Source organism: Filicampus tigris, chromosome 8 (genome assembly GCF_054856515.1).
Source record: "Filicampus tigris isolate MCC_2025a chromosome 8, RoL_Ftig_1.0, whole genome shotgun sequence".
Classification (NCBI taxonomy): Eukaryota; Metazoa; Chordata; class Actinopteri; order Syngnathiformes; family Syngnathidae; genus Filicampus; species Filicampus tigris.
The window spans coordinates 13644050-13662679 of NC_141224.1; the positions used below are offsets into that span (position 1 = coordinate 13644050).

The following is an 18630-nucleotide window of genomic DNA, read 5'->3' on the forward strand; positions in this document are numbered from 1 at the left end:
GGATGTTAAATATCGGCACATGTACTCGCTTAATGACCTGTGTAGCTCCACATGTGTAATTACAAAGGGTGCATTCCCGACATCTCCCTCACGTCTTTTGTCTTCTCCGGTCTACCTCAATGCACCAGTTTTACTGCAGAGCAGAGAGATGGAGCGAGCCAAAGATGGGTGGGGGGTGCTGTACAAGGGGCGGAGGGGGGGTTAATGCTGATATATACATCGGGAGGGAGGGGGATGAAGTAGGAATCACGTCGGTAAGAACGCCTCAAGAGAAATAAGTAAAGCCCTGAAGTCTAACCGGTCGTCCAGGAGGAACAAAGGAAGTCAAGCAGGTTCTTGGTGGTGATGAGCAAATGAGGCAAAATGAGGCAATGAAGGCGTCAAGGCAGCGAAAGGGACAACAGGGAAGGGAAGAGGAAGAGGTGAGCGAGGCCACAAGTGACAAAAGGGGGAGAGCGAGCGAGCGGGCGGGACTACAAATCACGCCGACCGCCTCATCACATCCTGTATCCCCCACTTGTCTACCATCCTCCCTCCTCACTAGGGCTGCGTCGCCATGGCAACCAGACAGGCTGCCTAATACACCAACTTAATATATTTCCAGTGGCAGGGTAAGCGGGCTACTAATGCGTTCATCTGTCTCGCTGCAGACAAGCCAATCAATATTAGACAAAAGTCTGCTGCTGGACTGCCAAACTTTGCAAGCGCAAGGGGAAAATCCCAAGTGTGTGTGTGTGTGAGAGACAGTGAGAGAATGACACGGGAGGGTGAGGGTGGGAGTGTTCAATCTGTCTCTGCTGTGTGCGCTGCCAAGGGCACTTTAATTGAATCTCGTTGTCGTACAACACTTAAAATGTACTCATTCACACATTAAAAAAAAAAATGAAGCTACCGTATTTCTACACAAGTGTTCGGGGGTGTTTATTTACTCAACTGCAGGTGGTGGGAGCTGTGTATTTGAACAAAGACATTTTTAAAATATCAAAGGTTACCAGTATATTAGAATATACAAATTATAATATACAAAGTGAAGCTGGAGTTTAAGAGAAAAAAAAGACGGTTATGGAGAAATGCAGCAAAACACCAAGAACCAGAGACATTGGTAAACATTTTTATTTGACCACGAGCCATACAATGAGAAAACCGATTAAAAGAAAACACATCAATCAGCAAGACTTATGCATTGAACGATTAGAAAACTCTGTTCAGGCATGCAAGTAACTACCATCTTTTTTTCGAGAAAAATTAAAACACGCTTCACTACTTTTTTTTGAAAGGCTGCGTATTTGAAAAATCATGGATAACAATTAGTTTAGTATGCTTAAAGACCTTTTGCAAACAAGTGCGATAAACATTCCAGAAAAAATACAAATGATTTAGGTAATTAGTGCTGTTAATTTATAGCAGTGGAAGCATAAACCTTGCATTCTGAGGTTGTCCAATAAATTTGCTCAGCACTGCAGCTCACGGGAACATAAAAGTGGACGCTCCCAACATTGTGGAGTGATCCCGAGTCTACTGGAAAGCTAATCATCAATACCGACGCCGGAGACACCGGAGTTTTATTTTGGTTAGTGGCGGACTTAACTTTTGAATGCTTGAATGCTATCTTTTTTTTATTGCCCTGGTGGAAAAAGGGTGGTGTTTATTTGGAAGAGGCTATTTTGTCTTGTGGATGACAGGATGGCACTACTTGAGGACATATGCCATTTTTCCCTTCTATGACCTTTAGCTGGTCAAACAAAAATGATGTGACCAAACACACACAGCTTTGCTTAGCGCCATTTAAAATAAGAGAACATGAATCAGTCTGCATCACAACTTACATATTTTATTGACGGCAGAGCAGCAAAACGTACAAATGGATAAGGGAGCTGGATGGCGGCAAAACTGTCGGGGTCGCGACTCTTGGCTGTCTTCCTTGGCCCCGCTTAGGGTGTATGTCACAAAGCCAGCCAACAGAGTCGCCCCCCTGAGAGGGTGTCTGCTGCAATAGTGACCCTTTCTAGCGTCCTTGTCTGGCCTTAATCATGTGATCAAAACCCTCCCTCCGCACACTCGAAAAAGTGTTGGCTGGACACACGGCGGAGACCCGATGCGATGCCATTTGTTGGAAAACATTTGTGGTGACCTGCAACATTTGTACCTGGGGGCCACGGGGAAGCTAATCGAGCCATATACAACCCGTGGGAACATTTGAGACCGCCGAAGGCAATTGTAAAAATACATAAATCCCCAGATGACTCGTTATGAATAGACCCCTAAAAATGTACCCACAAATGCTCATTATATATCATGGTTAAGCCTGTTGAAACCATTTTTTCCCCATCAATGTATTATTGCCTTCGGAGGACATTATTAAAACTGGAGAGATCCCGGATAGGAAAAAGGTTCCCCACTCCTGATTTGAGCTCAGTCGGAGAGGTTCACTACACGGTGATTGTCAAGGTTATAGTTTGCAGTTTTTAATTGCAGGTGTTTTGCACATTTTCATGCATGAGAGATTGAGCTCAATCTGGCAAATGCATGCTTCATATCACATCTAAAACAACAATGTATCTTTGAAGGGACCGTTGAAACTGAATGCAGCCCTGTTCCCGAGGACCTCACCTGTGACCTGCTTTGACCTCACAGGTTAAGGGTCTCAGGGACAGAGGGGCATACTGGGAAATTAAAACACGCCACTGCGGGTTTGATGGCCGCGACAGAAAAAAAAAAGGGTCCCCCCCCCCCGTCCGCCTCCGCCCCGAGAGGAGAAGACGATCAGTGGTCGCAGTGCCGAGACAAAGACGTGACCTCATCTCACATTTTTGATTCTGCGGCACTGACCGACTCGTCTCCTGCAGCCCACATTCACGAGAGATCATCTCAGTTGAGACGCCAAGTGAACAATCGGCTCATGGTCACGTCCGTCTTTGTGTCATATCCGTTTGGCTTGGCACGGAGCCATTCGATGGGCAACTAATACAATTCACAGCGGGCACATAAAAATTTGGAAGAGAGGCACTCAAAGAATAAAAGAATTTTGATTTGTTGATGTATTGCGGCGTCTCATTGGTCAGAGAGGTGAAATGTGCTCGGAAGGGTGACAAAAAAAAAAAAGTGCACGGTATCACACTTACCTTAAAGAAAAACAAAGTGCATCAATCGCTCCACAGCTGCCTGTTAGGAAAATCAAAACGGCAATTAAGCATTTACAGTTTAAGTTGCCTCAAATCTACGTCTGAGCCAGTCCAATTAAGAACATTACAGACTGGCGTCCCGCACAAAGCAGAAAAGGGGGCGACTCGTGCGTTAAAGGCACTTAAACACATTAAATTGGCATAAGTATGATGTCATAGCATGAAACTTCTGTGCGCTTGTGTTCATGTGTATGCACAGGTGGTCTCCGCGGGCCTGAAGGTAACCAACCTGTGATCCTTGAGCGTCTTCGTTCATGTTGGAGGGGGACGGCCGAGGCAGCTGTGTCACACCTGAGGGAAGACGACCGCATCAGACTTCATTCACATTCGCTAACGCCGCAACAAGAACGCACGCCCGACATAACGTAATATTCCCCCCCCCCCCACCGTCAAGTTCATCGTCGTATGTTTACACCATCGGCGGCAGTTCGTTTGATTCGTTCACCTGTCACATTCGAGAGCGGCTCACAAAATGAGACGACTTGCAGCCGAGCGCCGTTTGCGATCACATCGACCAATGAGTCATTTAAAAAAAAAAAAAAAAAAAAAAAAAAAAAGGGGACGCCGCGCTTAAGGACACAAACGCCGCACACAAAGAGCGACTTTGGAAAAGAATTACCTCGCAATCGTACTTTTCCTTGCGGGTTGTCAGCGAGTTCCCTCGGAGCAGCCTCCTCTCCCCTGCCGCTCTACGCCAGATGGCGAGCCCGGCGGCAGGTAGCTCACGGGAGGGAGTATCGATTGCGTTTGCGCTGTTTGCGGCTGCCGCGCGCGTCTGCCTACCTGACGAACATCCGTGCACCGCTGCAACCTTTTGTCTCCGCGGGGCTGCCGCCACAATGCTGCAAAGGAGCAAACGACAAGGACACCGCGCTGACTTCAACACCCAACAAACTAGTCAATGCACAGAATATTCAACACTTGGAGGCGACAACACAGCGCACACAGGAAAAATCGTTTACCCTCCGTGTTGCATTTAGTCGCCACGCGCCTCTTTGCATCGCGTCTTCTCCCCTCCTCCTTTTTCACTCTCTCTCTCGCGCTCTGTCGTCCCTCCGTGTCCCTCTTTTCCCCCCTCACGTTCTCACAGCCGCACGTCTGCACACACCAGTCTGTCAGCCACTTGCATGTGTGTTTGTGTGTAAGCGTGAGACAAGGGAGATAGAGGGCGGGAATGAGAGTGCAACGAGTGCACGGATGTGTGTATTTGTGTGAGACTACGCAAGAGAGGGCGCATGCACGTGTGAGAGAGCGACGGGGAGGGGGGGGTGTGGATTGGGGGGGGGGGTTGGTGGCAAAGCCGCCAGCTAGAAAGTGGGGATGAAGGGGGAGGGGTCAGAATCCTCTAATAGGATGAAAATAGAGAGAAAATATGAAGCGCAGGAGTGTAGTGAACCTTCAGGGCTAATATTTGCTGCCTCCCGTACGCCAATCATAACGCCATTATATCTTGGGTTAGCGACTTCATGGTGCTAATGTTCACTAGACGTGTTAAGATTGTCACACCCAAAAGGTCGTCTCGACTAGACACCGTCATGTCACAGGTGGAAAGCAGCCAGTAGAACAGCTCGGTTACAATGAAAACTTTAATATGAAGAAATTCAGTGCAAGTAAAAAAAAACAACAAAAAAAACGTCATGACATCACATGAAGTCTGTGAGCAAGCGGTTTTACTTTGCGCGCATGCTGTGCTTTTTCTTTGCTTTTGTGGCAACAGGTAGTGATGTAGGTATTGTAGGTAGTGATGAGCTACATTCACTTCATAACAATTACTTAAATACATTCTACTTGGTAGAGAAGTTTTAATGCAACATACTTTTTACTTTCACATGAATATTTTGCCACGAGGAATGCAAGGTCACTTCTGACCTCGCATTTAAACAGAGTTGGGAAAGTTAATTTTCTACACCAACTGGCGCAAAGTTCAGTTCGCAATCAACTAGTTCAGTTCATAATTCAAAATGTTGAATTAAGTTAAAAAAATTAACTAGTTCATAGTTCTTTTTTCCCTATCCCACTATGTTGCTGCGACCTAAAACCCTCAAAATGATGACATTTGCTCATTGTTGCCAACCATACAATAAAAAATAGTAGCCAACACCCTCCAGACTCATAAACATGACTGTAGTCCTTAACGTGGAAGTCAACCCAAACATATTTTTTGAAGAATACGTTCTATGACAGGCCCACTAGTCGGAACATGGCATTCTAATTAATATTGCATTTGTGGGATAAGAGTTAAGCAGCAAAATCCACCCGTTTTTAGCCCTCTCCGGGGGCAGCCATTTTGCCACTTCTGTCGACTGAAAATTACATCACTACTACTCAGGGCCCAGGTAACGACCAATCACGGCACAGCTTCAGAAAACAGGCCAGCCGTGATTGGTGGTTACCTGAGCCCTGAGCAGTTGTGATGTGATTTTCAGTTTACAGAAGTTGACAAAATGGCCGCCCCCAGTGATGGCTGAAAACGGGTGGATTAACTCTTATTCCACAATCACAATATTTATCAGAATGCCTTGTTTCAAATAGTGTGCTTGCATAGAACATATTCTTGAAAAAAATATGCTTGGGTTGACTTTCACTTTAAGGACAATTTTGGGCTACACTACACAACACACACAATACCTTGACCGTGAGTTCACGGAGAGGTCATGTCAGCATATCGCAAAAGATGTCGGCATACCTCAACAGTAATTGAATTGGAAGGATCACCCTCGACAAGTGTCAAGAGAAGATGTCTGAGGAGAGCAGAAGAATATACAGTACACAGGAAGTTACGTGAAATCAAAGCAGCGTCACTATATGGCAGTTTACTTCTTATCAAAGCTTTGTTCTTAATATTAGTTTTGGTTTCATGGGAAGCATTCTAAGCTTTTCTCCTAATCGTAACCATTTCTTTTTAAGCTGCCCATTCAAGTCTAGTGGCAATTTGAGTATGATACAAACACCCGAGAGTTGACCATGAAGGGTAAAAGAATCACACGGCCTTCGGGCGAACTGGAAAATAACAGTAAATACAATTTTGAAGCCTCGGATAGAAGGACTTCAATTAGGTGAGGAGACACTACACTTAGTGTAAGCATCATTAATGGCTTGAGAGTGTTCAGACCAGAACATGAGCAGTGTGTCACACTTCTATTGCTGAATTGATGAAATACATTTGTAGCCTGTCGGTCTACACCGGCCGGACACAATAGCAACAAATACGCCTATTTTTAAGAGACGTTAGCAAAACAAGCTGTAGCAAGGATTCTTAAAGCCAGAATCAATCAAGACAAACTCATCTTCACCTCTGTTAAAAATGCTTTCAGATGAGCATCTCATACATATGCATGGACGATGATGCCAACCTTGTTTCCGCCAAAATTATAGGTTAGAATAACAATGTACACATTCATAAGGCCTGATGAATATTCATGACGCAGCCTCTTGTTTTTAGACCTACATATATACTGCGCGAGTTCAATCTTGTTATACTAGCCCCGGGACGCTACTGTCTGGGTACATGTCGGCTCACCTCAATCTGATAAAAGGGACCGACTGGCATCACTTTGTATAGAAACCGAAGTACTGTGCAATATGGGAGAATGCAGCGGCAGACATGTCATTAGCTCCCGTATTCAAGACGACGCGTGCACAACCGAGTGCACAGGCTTTGCCCGCTCTCAGCCCTTTGTGTCCTGACGCACTGGCTTTTGCAAGACTGCGGCTACCATGGGAGCCATTTTGTCCTGAAACATTGTGCAAAGGCAGTTCTCAGAGGTCGGAGTATAACTCCCGGTCACATAGAGAATGTGACAGCCAGGTGTGTGCGTCGGGGCGTGTATCTGAGTGTGCGTGCGCACGCCTGCGGCTGTACTCTGCAGTGCCACTGAGAGACAAAGCATTGGGAGTGCTCCACAGGGATGACATCATCAGTCTGGGATGGTGTCTGCCTTGTCTGTCTCAGGGTCGAGACGCACTCATTTTATCCCCGAAGAACGTAGAACGCCATCGCGGGAAACAAAACATTGGCAGACTCTTCGCTGCGCAGCGTCTGAATAAAAAAAATTAAACATCAATAACGTAAAATGTGGGTCTGATGGAAAAGGAGCCAGACGTTTAGAGTTGCTGCTGTCTCTCCGCCATGCTCATTATCCTTGGCCCACACGCCTCACGACTGTCAGGTGTTCATCTGTCTCCACTGGCAGGAGGGCGGCGTGCTGCAGCGATGATAAAGACGACCGGCCCTGCCGAATCAGCACTATTCTTATAGATGCCCCTTTTCTGGGAGGTGGGAGGAGAGACGGCTATAATGCACTACACTCGGTGCATACCGCAAGCTGACAGACTGAGGAAATGGGAGGAGGAGGAGGTAAGGTTATTGGGTTGAAAACCAGAATAAATTAGCGAGCGGGAGAGTCTGCAGGGTTGCCGGAGACGGTGCAAAGGCTTGTGCGTCGGCACGTCAACGACCGCGGCAGCATGCAAGCACAAAGTCATTGACAAGGCCACGCTACATGCTGTATTACGGTGAAAAAATTACACAATTTACTGCCATCACCAACACTATCCATAGCGAGGTATGAACAACATATATGACCGATGTACATGACATGTTTTAGACCGTGGGATGCTCGGGGTGTTTGTGCTGCTAATCTGCCACAAACCAAACAATTGCGCAGAAGGTGTTCCACATGAGGCATTGCTAGGCTCGCGAAAAATAATAAAAACAACTACCTGACGGCTGTGCAGCAGCTACCATTAGGCCTGGAGGGGATAATAGACGCAACATTAGGAATGAATGAGTCACGTCGTTAGCCACAAGGCAATGTGCTAGCAGAGTAACAACATACTTACCTCTCGGCCGGGGGTACATTAGACGTGGCAAGAAGTGACTCCGCAGGGAAAGCTAGAAGGTTGTACAGTTATCTCCGTGCTGTTTATTATGCGAAACAATACAACCAACTACCTCACACTGCAGAGCACAGACGGTCGAACTGCACCCCAACACCCCCCCCCCCACCAGACACGATCTCAGAGCGTAGAAACGTTAAACAATCTTCCTTTGCATCCTTTTAGCCTAGCAGCTAGCAGGTTAAACATTTGATTTATTTCAAGGCATGTTCTGCAACGCTTTTTTCCCATTTTTTTTAGCACCTTTGTTCTCAGAAGTCTCTGCCAGCTGGGCAGAAACATAAGCATCAGATTTGATACTTTCATTTGCTGCGGGATAACACGACTAACTGGAAAACCCCGAATGACAGAAATGCATTGAGTGAGAAATTTAACAACAATGAATTTGCCACACATTTACAACTCTCGTGGAGGTGAGCATACTATTGAAGGTTTGACTTCATGTTCATTCATGGGATTCTCATGCATTTCTAAGCATCTAATGCCCTCTACTGGTGACTGTGCCTCATTGTTACTCCAACGTCACAAGACTGCACATTGAAAACCATGTGTGAGACCAAGGACTTGGTGAATGACAGCAGTCCTTCAATATTTGAAGACCCTCAAGGTTGCACAATCTGGTAAATGAGCCAAACCTTTGGAGAAAAACATGCCTCAAATCCTGGAGGTTGCACATTGCCTAAGTGTAACATATTTCCAGAGAAAGCATACAGACTATGCTGCTCACAACCTATAGGAGGCTTCTTACGTGACATGCTAGTTTTTAGTCTTCAATTAATTCTTTTCTTTGGCATGTTCTCAGCCTCAACACACACTTTATGTCATTAGCATTTTATACACGATGTCTTCACTCCTGTCTGTCACACTTCCACATCCCCTCTAATTTAACAAAACCCAAATGAGGCTGCATAGTTTTTGTGCCGCATGCAGTACCTAGGTATTATTGCACGCAAACCAATGTCCATAAATCTCACAACTGTTCTACATACCAAAAAGCAATACTTTTGGAAGGTTTGCGACAGAGGTGCAGAAGTGAACAACATAGCAGAGCGGACAGCAGATGTGATGGGATGACAGCGTTTTGACGACAGCAATTAACGGCCGTGAAGGCATGTCAGTCTAAGGCAATCAAGCAGAAAACAAAACTGATGGCTGCTGCGTCATCATCTTTGGTCCCCTGAATCCCGTCTCACATTGACACATTTTCAATGTAAAGCTGCTGCTGGCAAAAGACAGTCTATGTAGGAGTGCTATTTGCATAAGCACAAAACGTTAAAACAAATAAGCATTCGCATACAGACATTTGTCACAAAAGACCTCTTGTTGAACTTTGCGGCTACGAATTTACAACATGAACAAATAAAAACAATCGTATAGACTTTGGCAAGACTTTCACCCTATTGTTTCTGATTGCCATCCCGATCCTATTCTTACTCTGACCCTTCTGCCACCCGCACCACTCAACACTCACAAGTCCCTATAGCCCGCCTCTTACCCTTTCAGCCACCCTCCGTCAGCACTTCCCCTGCCGCGCCAGGAATTTCTACAGCTCCCACCGCCTCTACCTTATTTCCCAGAGTGTCGTCGTACGTTCGCAGTCAAATCACGCAGAAATGCAGTGTAATTGTGCCAGTGTCAGCTATCCTTGTCTCGCTTCCTGCTCCCTTGCACCCTTTATAGCAGCAGGCTTGTCTGGCAAAAGGCACAGCTATGGAAATTGTCTTTGGGGTGATCCATTAATGAGGCTTAACTTCAAGGTTTCTCTGAATTATCACGCTCTGGCTTTGACACAAGTTGGCCTGCCTCTCTTTATACAAGATGATGGCTATAGTTCTTCAAAGACATGGAAGAACTACATAGTAAACTAGAGAATGCAATTTCTAGAGAAATTCCGTGTGAAGGCGAAGACGCTGAATAAAAACTGCGGGATGTGTTGGAATGACACTGAATAAAGTGGAATGAAGTTGAATGACCTTGAATGACATAAAAAATGCTGAAGGGAAGCAAGATAAGAGGAAGCTTGGAAACAATGAAAGAAGAAAGTCAAAAATTTTTTGAAACAAACTGGGGATTGAACCCACAACCACTCTACCACTGAGCCATGCAGCCGCCAATGTTGGAATGTAAGTTTGATGAGCTGACGGTTGTGAACGTGCCTTTGGGAATGGTGCTTAATTAGGGCCACCTGGGGATGAGTATTCAGGTGTGGTGAGTTGTTGTGGCTTGTTGAATGTGCCATTGGGAATGAATGGAGAATTTTTTAATGTTTTTTTTTTTTTTTAAGGTTGAATAATTTTCATTTTTGGGAAGTAGGAATTGTGGCTGATGTCGAATGTGAGGTAACAATGAAAGAAGGAAGTCAGGGAAAAAAAATTGAAACAGAGAGGGAATGGGTGGGTTCGATCGCACAATCTCCTGGTTGGGAAACGACCACTCTACCAGTGAGCCATGCAGCCTCCGATATTGGAATGTGAGTTAAATGAGCTGAAGGTTGTGCCATTGAGAATTTTTTTTAAATGCGCTTAAAGGTTGAATAATTTGAATTTTTGGCAAATAGGAATTGTGGGTCAGGTGCATTGTGAGTTGAATGAGCTGAATGTTGTGAATTTTAAATTGGAATGGTTTGAATGTCAAGTGTTGAATGTGCCATTGGGAATGAATGGTGGATTTTTTTATTGTTTTTTTTTATGTTGAATAATTTGAATTTGGGGAAGTAGGAATTGTATGTGATGTGTAATGTGATTTGAATGAGCTGAATGAAGTTGAATGTTCTTTATGAAAATTTGTGGAATGAGCGGGAATCGATGCAGCGCAGCAGATGGGGAAGTGTTGAATGTCCCATTGGAAATTAATGGGTTTTTTTGGGGTGAAAAATTGTGAATTTTGGGGCAACCGTAAAGGTTAGGGGCAAAAAAAAATGGAAGGTCTGATGGCATGAATTTTTTGAATAATTTGAAATTCAAACGGGGTGAATCGGATGAAGTATGTGGAAGTAGTAGAACTTCGAATTTGCCATTAGAAATGAATGGGTTTTTTGGGGGGGTGAAAAACGGGGTATTTTGGGGTAACCATAAAAGTTAGGGGGGAAACAAACGTACCCCCGGAAGCCGTGAATTTTTGGAACCCATTAAAGTTGGAATGGCGAGAATCGGGTGAAAACTGTGGGAGTAGAAGCGCGCCAAAAAAGTGCGAGGAATAAAATAGAATCTATAATAATAATAAAGCTGAAGGTGAAAAATAACATATGCGTGAAGGCCTTCACTTTCACATAATAATAAAGTTGATGTGTAGAATAACATATGTGTGAAGGCCTTTGCCTTCACACAATGATGCGCGTTTCTTTGATGCTTTGAGTTTGTGGCGGGGATTAAATGATGGAACATAGAGATACTGGAAGCTGAGCTGAATGTTCCGTACAGTTTCAGCAAGTAGCAAAGCAGTGGGGCCACTTTTCACAATCAAACAACGGCGTGTCCTCACTTCCACTCCCTTGCAATGCAGCGAAAAGTGTGACAACATGTTGCAATGCTGATTTTGTTTTTCTAACCAGGCTCTTATACAAAGATGGCCAAAGGAGTGTTGCCATGGGAACCCTTTGCCTGGCAACCCAAACAGCCTGGCAACTAGCCAAACTGTTGCTATGGCACAGATGTTGTGAACCTATGCACGCCGAGATGCAGGTGCGATTGGTGTTTCTTGGCCAGCGTATTTGTGATTATTAGGAGAAACATGTTATCCACAACTTTTGCCTATATTCCATGCTTGATATCCAGAAACTGCCATTTGGAAAAAAGCAAATCAAAATGAGCTGGTTACAACAGCTCTCAAGAGACCATCTGTTTAAGACTTTAAACATTCAAGCAGAGCTGTGTGGGCGTTCTTTACTTTTTGTTCCTAAATTTCATTGGGTAATTTGACACGCACAGACAAATAAGCTTACCCAGAACTGAAAATTCAACCTTTGCGGATAATGCTATTGCTCCTCTAAGCACATATGGAACACATACATTCTTGTTTACTAAGCCTTATTCTGCAGCACAAAAGCAAACAAGCGCTTGTATCGCTGTCAAAGTGAAGCGGAGGACTTTAAAATTGAAAGTGTGATGCCCTAAAGAGCGGAACAATAGTAAAAACTTGACTGATAAATAAATGAACTTACAATTAAAATACAGTAATTGGAACAATGACCTGCTTTACCTGTATGATCTCCTGTCATGGCCTGTGTTTTTGTTGACTTTGTTTTGATTAGATTAGTTTTGTTTTATGCATTGTCATGTTTTCCCTATGTCTCTTTTTCCATGTCTTGTCTTGATCGTTTTTTGTTTCCACCCGTTCTCGTCTGCCCGGTTCCTTCTGGCTATCAATCAGCTCCTTTCAATCGTTCGTGTCGTGTCCAGGTGTACCTTGCTGTCCTGTCAGTTTGCTTGCATTTAGTTCCCTGGATTCTTTCAGTCTTTTTGTTGTTGTTGTCACATTTCCCTGAGTCATGTCAAATTCCCAGCCGTGGTGAGTGCTTCCCTATGTTTTTTCTTATTTTTATTTTGTGTGTGTGTGTGTGTGTGTGGGGGGGTTAGTATTTTGGATTATTCTACATTCCTTTTATTTAGTTTTTGAAAATCAATAGTTTTTGAGACTTCTAAACTCCTTGTGTCTTGAGTCTAAATGGGATATGGAATAAAAATAACTGTATTTTATTGGGAGTCCCGTGTTACAGTTTTATATTTTTAACCACAAGAGTCCTTATCTACTATTTTTAAGGAAAACAATGAAAACCTAAAAAACATAAGTCCTGCCTTCGCAGCTTTATCCTGATCCTCACCAGACTGTATCGTATTCTTACTTGGCCTGCATCCAATCACTTTAAAATGTTTTGGCGGAATTGGGTAAGTAGTTTCTGTGTGCTCACAGTCACTAACTGAAGAAAACTGTACATACTTGGAGGAGGTTGATGTTAAAGGGGAAGTCAACCCAAACATATTTTTTTCAAGAATATCTTCTATGCAGGCACACTAGTTCAAACAAAGCATTCTGATATATATTGCGTTTGTGGAATAAGCGTTAATCCACCCGTAGCCATCTCTGGGGACGGACATTTTGTCACTTCTGTCGACTGAAAATGACATCACAAATGCTCAGGGCGCAGGTAACGACCAATCGCGCCTCACCTGTTTTCTGAAGATGAGCCTTGATTGGTCGTTACCTGGGCCCTGGGCATTTGTAATGTCATTTTCAGTCGACAGAAGTGACAAAATGGCCGCCCCCGGAGATGGCTAAAAAGGGGTGGATTTTGCTGCTTAACTCATATTCCACAAAAGCAATATTAATCACAATGCCGTGTTTCAACTAGTGGGCCTGCATAGAACATATTCTTGAAAAAAATATGTTTGGGTTGATTTCCTCCTTTAACAACAAGCTGAGTGTGATGTGCAGGCCCTTTTGGATGCGTTGTTCATGGACATGTGTTTTTGTGCCTGCCGATACATGAAATCCTTCCGTTCAAAAGTCAATGTGTGTGTTCAGTGTATTTGCTCTTAGATGGAAGTGAATTCAAGAGGAAAATACTGACAGGTCACATGCATAATATTAAAATGGCATTACCTTCTGATGCCTTCCTGGCTCACATGAAGCAGGTGCACCGCAGCCAGAAGGAAAAGATGCAGCTGAAACACACAACAGACGCATGACAAGTGTCAGGACTTAAATAACGGTCTAACCAAGAGGTCACAGGGTCTAGGTCTGCATCAGTGTCTCACTGGACAAGACCATGACATTCATGGGCTGCGCAGATAACATCATCTACAAGTGCAGTGGAAAATACATTCTCGTCTTTGGAGCATTGCAGCATCTTTAAAGCGCATTACTGCGTGAAAATCAACTAATCTCCTCAGTCATAATGGACAAAGTTCACAAGTTCAGGGTTTCATTATCTCTTGAGACCATTGGCACATTACTTGATCAAATAATCAAATTATAGCCAAACTTAAGCAAACTGCTGCCTATTTGTTAAATAGTATACCGCGTGAGACAAGTTTTGGATCAGTCTTTGCAAAAGTATAGCAATGCTTTTAAATGTCAATGAAGATTCAACATGACATTGTGGTGAAGATTGCTCATTTGTGTCTTGACTGTTGGCATTTGTGCAAACAGATTCTCCGACAACACGGCTGTGTACCGATGGTAAATCATTTGACTTTAATGTCATACAATTACTGCTTGACAGCAGCTCGGAGGAGATGCCTGCTGGCAATGCAGACGCACAATTTGCTGCGGCGTAAACAATGTGTGGTATTCAATTTATGATATCTGCAAAGCATCTAAATGGAGGGAAAAAGTGCTACGACTCCTGCTCCGGTCCAACAAATAGAACTTCAAAAGAAGCAGCCAAACAGCTTTAGCTGTCCGGCTACACAATGAGCATAATAACTCCCTGCCCGCTGGGAGCTGCAGCCTAGTTCATTTAGCCATTGCGAGCCATGTCTGTGCACATGTGTCTTTGTTCGACCGCCAGCTTCTCGGAGGCTCCCCACCTTCAGCCAGCTACAAAGCGGATGTATAGAGGAACCTTTTGGACCTCAATTTTACAGAGGAAATGCGCCCCCACCTCCCTCTCCTCCCTTCTATTTGCTCCTCACATGTAATGCCTGATTGACCACAGCACCCCTTAAAGAGGTCAAAGGGCAGACAAAACAGTCTGGCGTCATGGCAACCTGTGTGCCACCAACCAGAATGGTAGGGGGAAAGCAGGGGTGCTCAAATGAGCTGTCAGTTAAGCCTTTTAAGAATGCTGCCTTGTGCGACTGGTGTGTGTGTGTAATACAGAAACGCACACACACATAATGCACCTGCACCATAAAAAGCTCCCTCCAAATCTGCACCCCAGAATAATGAAGTCAAATCCCACCGAGTGATGCATACAAATGGGCGCCTATAGAAGCACTGAACTACTGATGCGGTGATGTGTTCGAGTGTATGGCGGTGTGCGCGGGGTACACCCCTTTGGTGAGAGGTTCTTTGTGACCGCTCGATGCAGTGGCAGAGTGTCCGCAAATGGGGGAGGGGGGGGGGCGCGATAACGGATAAACGGGAAGCAAATGCATTCAGATCAATCGATACCGAGCTGAGAGAGGGCGATTGGGGTTGTGAGGAGAGAGTGGAGAGGTGGTGTGTAGAGAGGGCGGGGGGCTACGGAGGGACTGATTAATCATTCCTGTATTGTTATTGATTTTCTGTTAAGGGGGTGAGTCAGACTCTGAATTATGTGCCCCTGTGTATATGTGTGCCCCAGTCCTCAATGGGAGTGCAAAGTAATCAATTATTCCCAGACTTCCCAATGGTTTTTCTATGCTATGCTCTGTAAACCCTATAGAAACTCTGTGTGCAGTAACTTTTTGACTGTCTGTTTGTAAATTCAGCACAACTATCACAAAGTAGAATCGGCAAGACTTTGTGGGGGAAAAAAAAAAAAAAGTGCAAATATTGTTTTCAACGTTGAACAGGAACAAGGAAGAGAGGGGGGTGAACAGGAAATCCCCTGTGAGGAGCTAATGAGGAGCTGACGACTGAGCAGACATAACAGAGGAGGGGGAAGGGTGAGGGGGGCAGTGGGGTTACCGGCTTTCTGACATTGGCTGCGACTTTGTTCGTTCATGTACTTGGGAGCGGGCGAACGCACCTGGGCCGACATTCGAGCACAACATGAGGGTTTTATGCGGCATTCAAAGATGCACTGCGCAGCCTTCGCAAAGTGAATGGAACCAGCACTCAACGTTACCTTGAACTTGAACAATGAGCCTGGTGTTTGTGCTGGGGCCACTTCCTGACCTTTCCATCCCTGTATGGAGGCAACCGACCGCGGCCTCTCCTTTCATCTTACAGATGTGACCCTGCGACCCCAACGGACAAGGGCAGCTTCTACTTCCTCCTTACTCATGACACTAGTAAATGTTTGTTTGGGATGCGCTGCAAATAGCAAATAACGTGATACGTCTATGAACCATTGTTTATTTACAACAAGGTCATTTACAGTCAGACTCAAACCGCGCTTTGGTACAAAAGGGCTGCGGAGGTGACCTCTGTATTTTCTAACAAGAATGGACTTCTACCAAGGCTTAAACACTTATTTTGACTAACCATGTTAACTGCTACAATCTTGCATCTTGGCAAGCGCAAAAGGACCACATCCAGAGGACACTTGGTCTTACATTACAGAACTGTGAGTTTTTGTGAGAATAAATATAAATATATAGCACATACACTTGCAGGTTCATCTAAAAGAAATGTAAACTTAAAGTGGATGTCAATCCCAAAATAGTCTTTGCAATAATATCTTCCATATGCCGCCACAAGTCTAAACATGGTAGTCAGATTAATATTGCGTTTGTGGAATAATAATTAAGAAGACTAATCAACTCGTTTTCAGCCATCGGAGGAGGCTGACATTTTATACAGGACTGCCACCTGCTGTTGACTGAAATTGCGTGCGTCATGGCTCACCTGGTTTCAGAAGTTGAGCCCGTGGGCACTTTGTCATCTATCTCAGTCGACCGTAGGGGGCGGAGCCAAATAAAATGTCAGCCTCTTTGGTCTTAGTTTTCTTCATTATTATTCCACAAATGCAATATCAATCAGAATACTGTGTTTGAATTAAAGCGAGCACACCGAACATATAATTACAAAGAAACATTTTGATCGCTTTAAGGCAAAATCAGATGACTACGATGCATCAATTCAAACTGAACATTCTATTAAAAATCAGAAAATACAATTCAGCAACAAATAATGGGAACATCCTTGATATGGTCTGGCAATGAAAAAGACGGAAAGTTGCAGACCAACAAGCCCATCTTGAAAAAGATGGTGGAGGTCACGATTTAGTGAGCAGATAATGGCCAAGAAACAATGTTACTTTCCCCTCTCCTCTTTTCCTTCTCTCCAACAATTTGATCCAAGTCACAGACTGTTTGCTTCTATCTGCTTTCATCTTTCTTCACACGGTGTCCTCCTCCTCCTCCTCCTCCTCCTCCTCCTCCATGTCTGGCACTAGAGAGATGGCACACAGGCAGATAACACTACTGCCATTGGCGAGCATGTGTTTCACATAATGCAGAGCATTACCAACAATGCCGGATAAGATGAGCCAATGTTAAGGATGATAAACTATATATATCATTTGTTATTATCATATGGAGATGGTTGTGAGTAACAAATTACTCTTCTCACATGTGCATTTCATCTGGAAAAACAGCCACTTCAACTCTGTGTAAAATCATTTAGTTATGGATTATTATCCACTACCAGTAGCCCAAATCACCCAATTCCAGACAAATATTAAAAAAAAAAAAAAAAAAAAAAGTCAAACAGGGCAATTTAAGGAAGATTTGGATACATTGAATTGCCCGTAGGTGAATTGTCTGTATCTAAATACCAGCCTTGTGACTGACTGGTAATCTGTCCAGGGTATAATTCGACTCTCTCCCAGCGTGAGCTGGTATAGCCTCCAGACCACTGTGAGCAAGTACACAGTGAGCATTATGGCAAATGAGCTACAGAAGAATACTCATAACCTCAAGCGAATGGCTCAATTAGCCTGCGAGAGGACTGACTACACAGCAAGAATAAATGGTTAATGGGCTTCATGTATAAAGAGCCTTTCTAAATTCAAAATACCCAGGTCCTTTATAAATGGCACCGCATCACCACAATGATGATGGCGTATGGTGCAATGAAAGGAAAGTACTGTAAATGGTTCATTCGCACACTGATGAATGGTGCAGTCTTTGTTGCAACTATAGGGGTTCAGTATCTAGCTCACGGGAATCAAGATCTGGGAGAACTAACCTGCAGCCTCACAGTTGAGCCGCAACCCACTCCACCACCTGAGCCAAACCGCCAACCCAACTCTTTGCACAATTAGCATGTTTACACCACAGTGCAAAGTAAACAGTTCTCAGAGGTGTTCGAGCAGCATTATCTGATCACGTGTCACAGCTAATTGGCTAATTTAATGGACAAGGATGAGACGCGGGATGGAAAAAAAAAAGGATCACTCTTTCCATCAAAGGCTGATGACTTCAAAGGGGTTTTTGATCTTTGTTCTGCACAGGAAATATATGATGCTGAGGACAGCCCCGGGGTTTTGTGGTGATCATTTTCTCTACACGCTGACATGAATGAAAATAACCGATGGCATGCGCAATAACGGCACAGTCTGTCATACAGTAAATCCGTTCCATCAATAAAAAGAGAGTGATCACGCTACTGTCATCATAGTGCCTCAGCCATCACAAGAGTCTTTCTCACAGGGGGTCATCGCTCCAAAGATTCCGCACACTGGGAACAATACGTGGCTTTACGGCTAATCATCCCTTTTCTAACACCATTTCGCAAATAACAGTGGAATAATACTCTCAATCCGGATTTCAACACATGCAGGACAGACCCTGACAACAAAGAGGGTCCATTTTGTCAAAATAAAAAACAACTCAATAAACCAAAAGTACTGTACAAGAATTATGTACAGAAGAAACTATGACAAGAGAAAGCAATTTCA

General features: G+C 44.2%; 1 long non-coding RNA gene across 1 annotated transcript in view; it reads right to left on the bottom strand.

Moving 5' to 3' along the window:
• Nucleotides 1–3202: 3202 nt before the first annotated feature.
• Nucleotides 3203–18630, bottom strand: part of LOC147143812 (uncharacterized) — a 30718-nt gene continuing 15290 nt past the window's right edge. Inside the window, exons 6-8 of the long non-coding RNA XR_015087982.1 lie at nucleotides 13680–13741; nucleotides 3802–4024; nucleotides 3203–3473 (exon numbers count right to left, since the gene is read on the bottom strand). This is a non-coding gene — a long non-coding RNA (uncharacterized LOC147143812). The remainder of the gene's footprint in view (nucleotides 3474–3801; nucleotides 4025–13679; nucleotides 13742–18630) is intronic.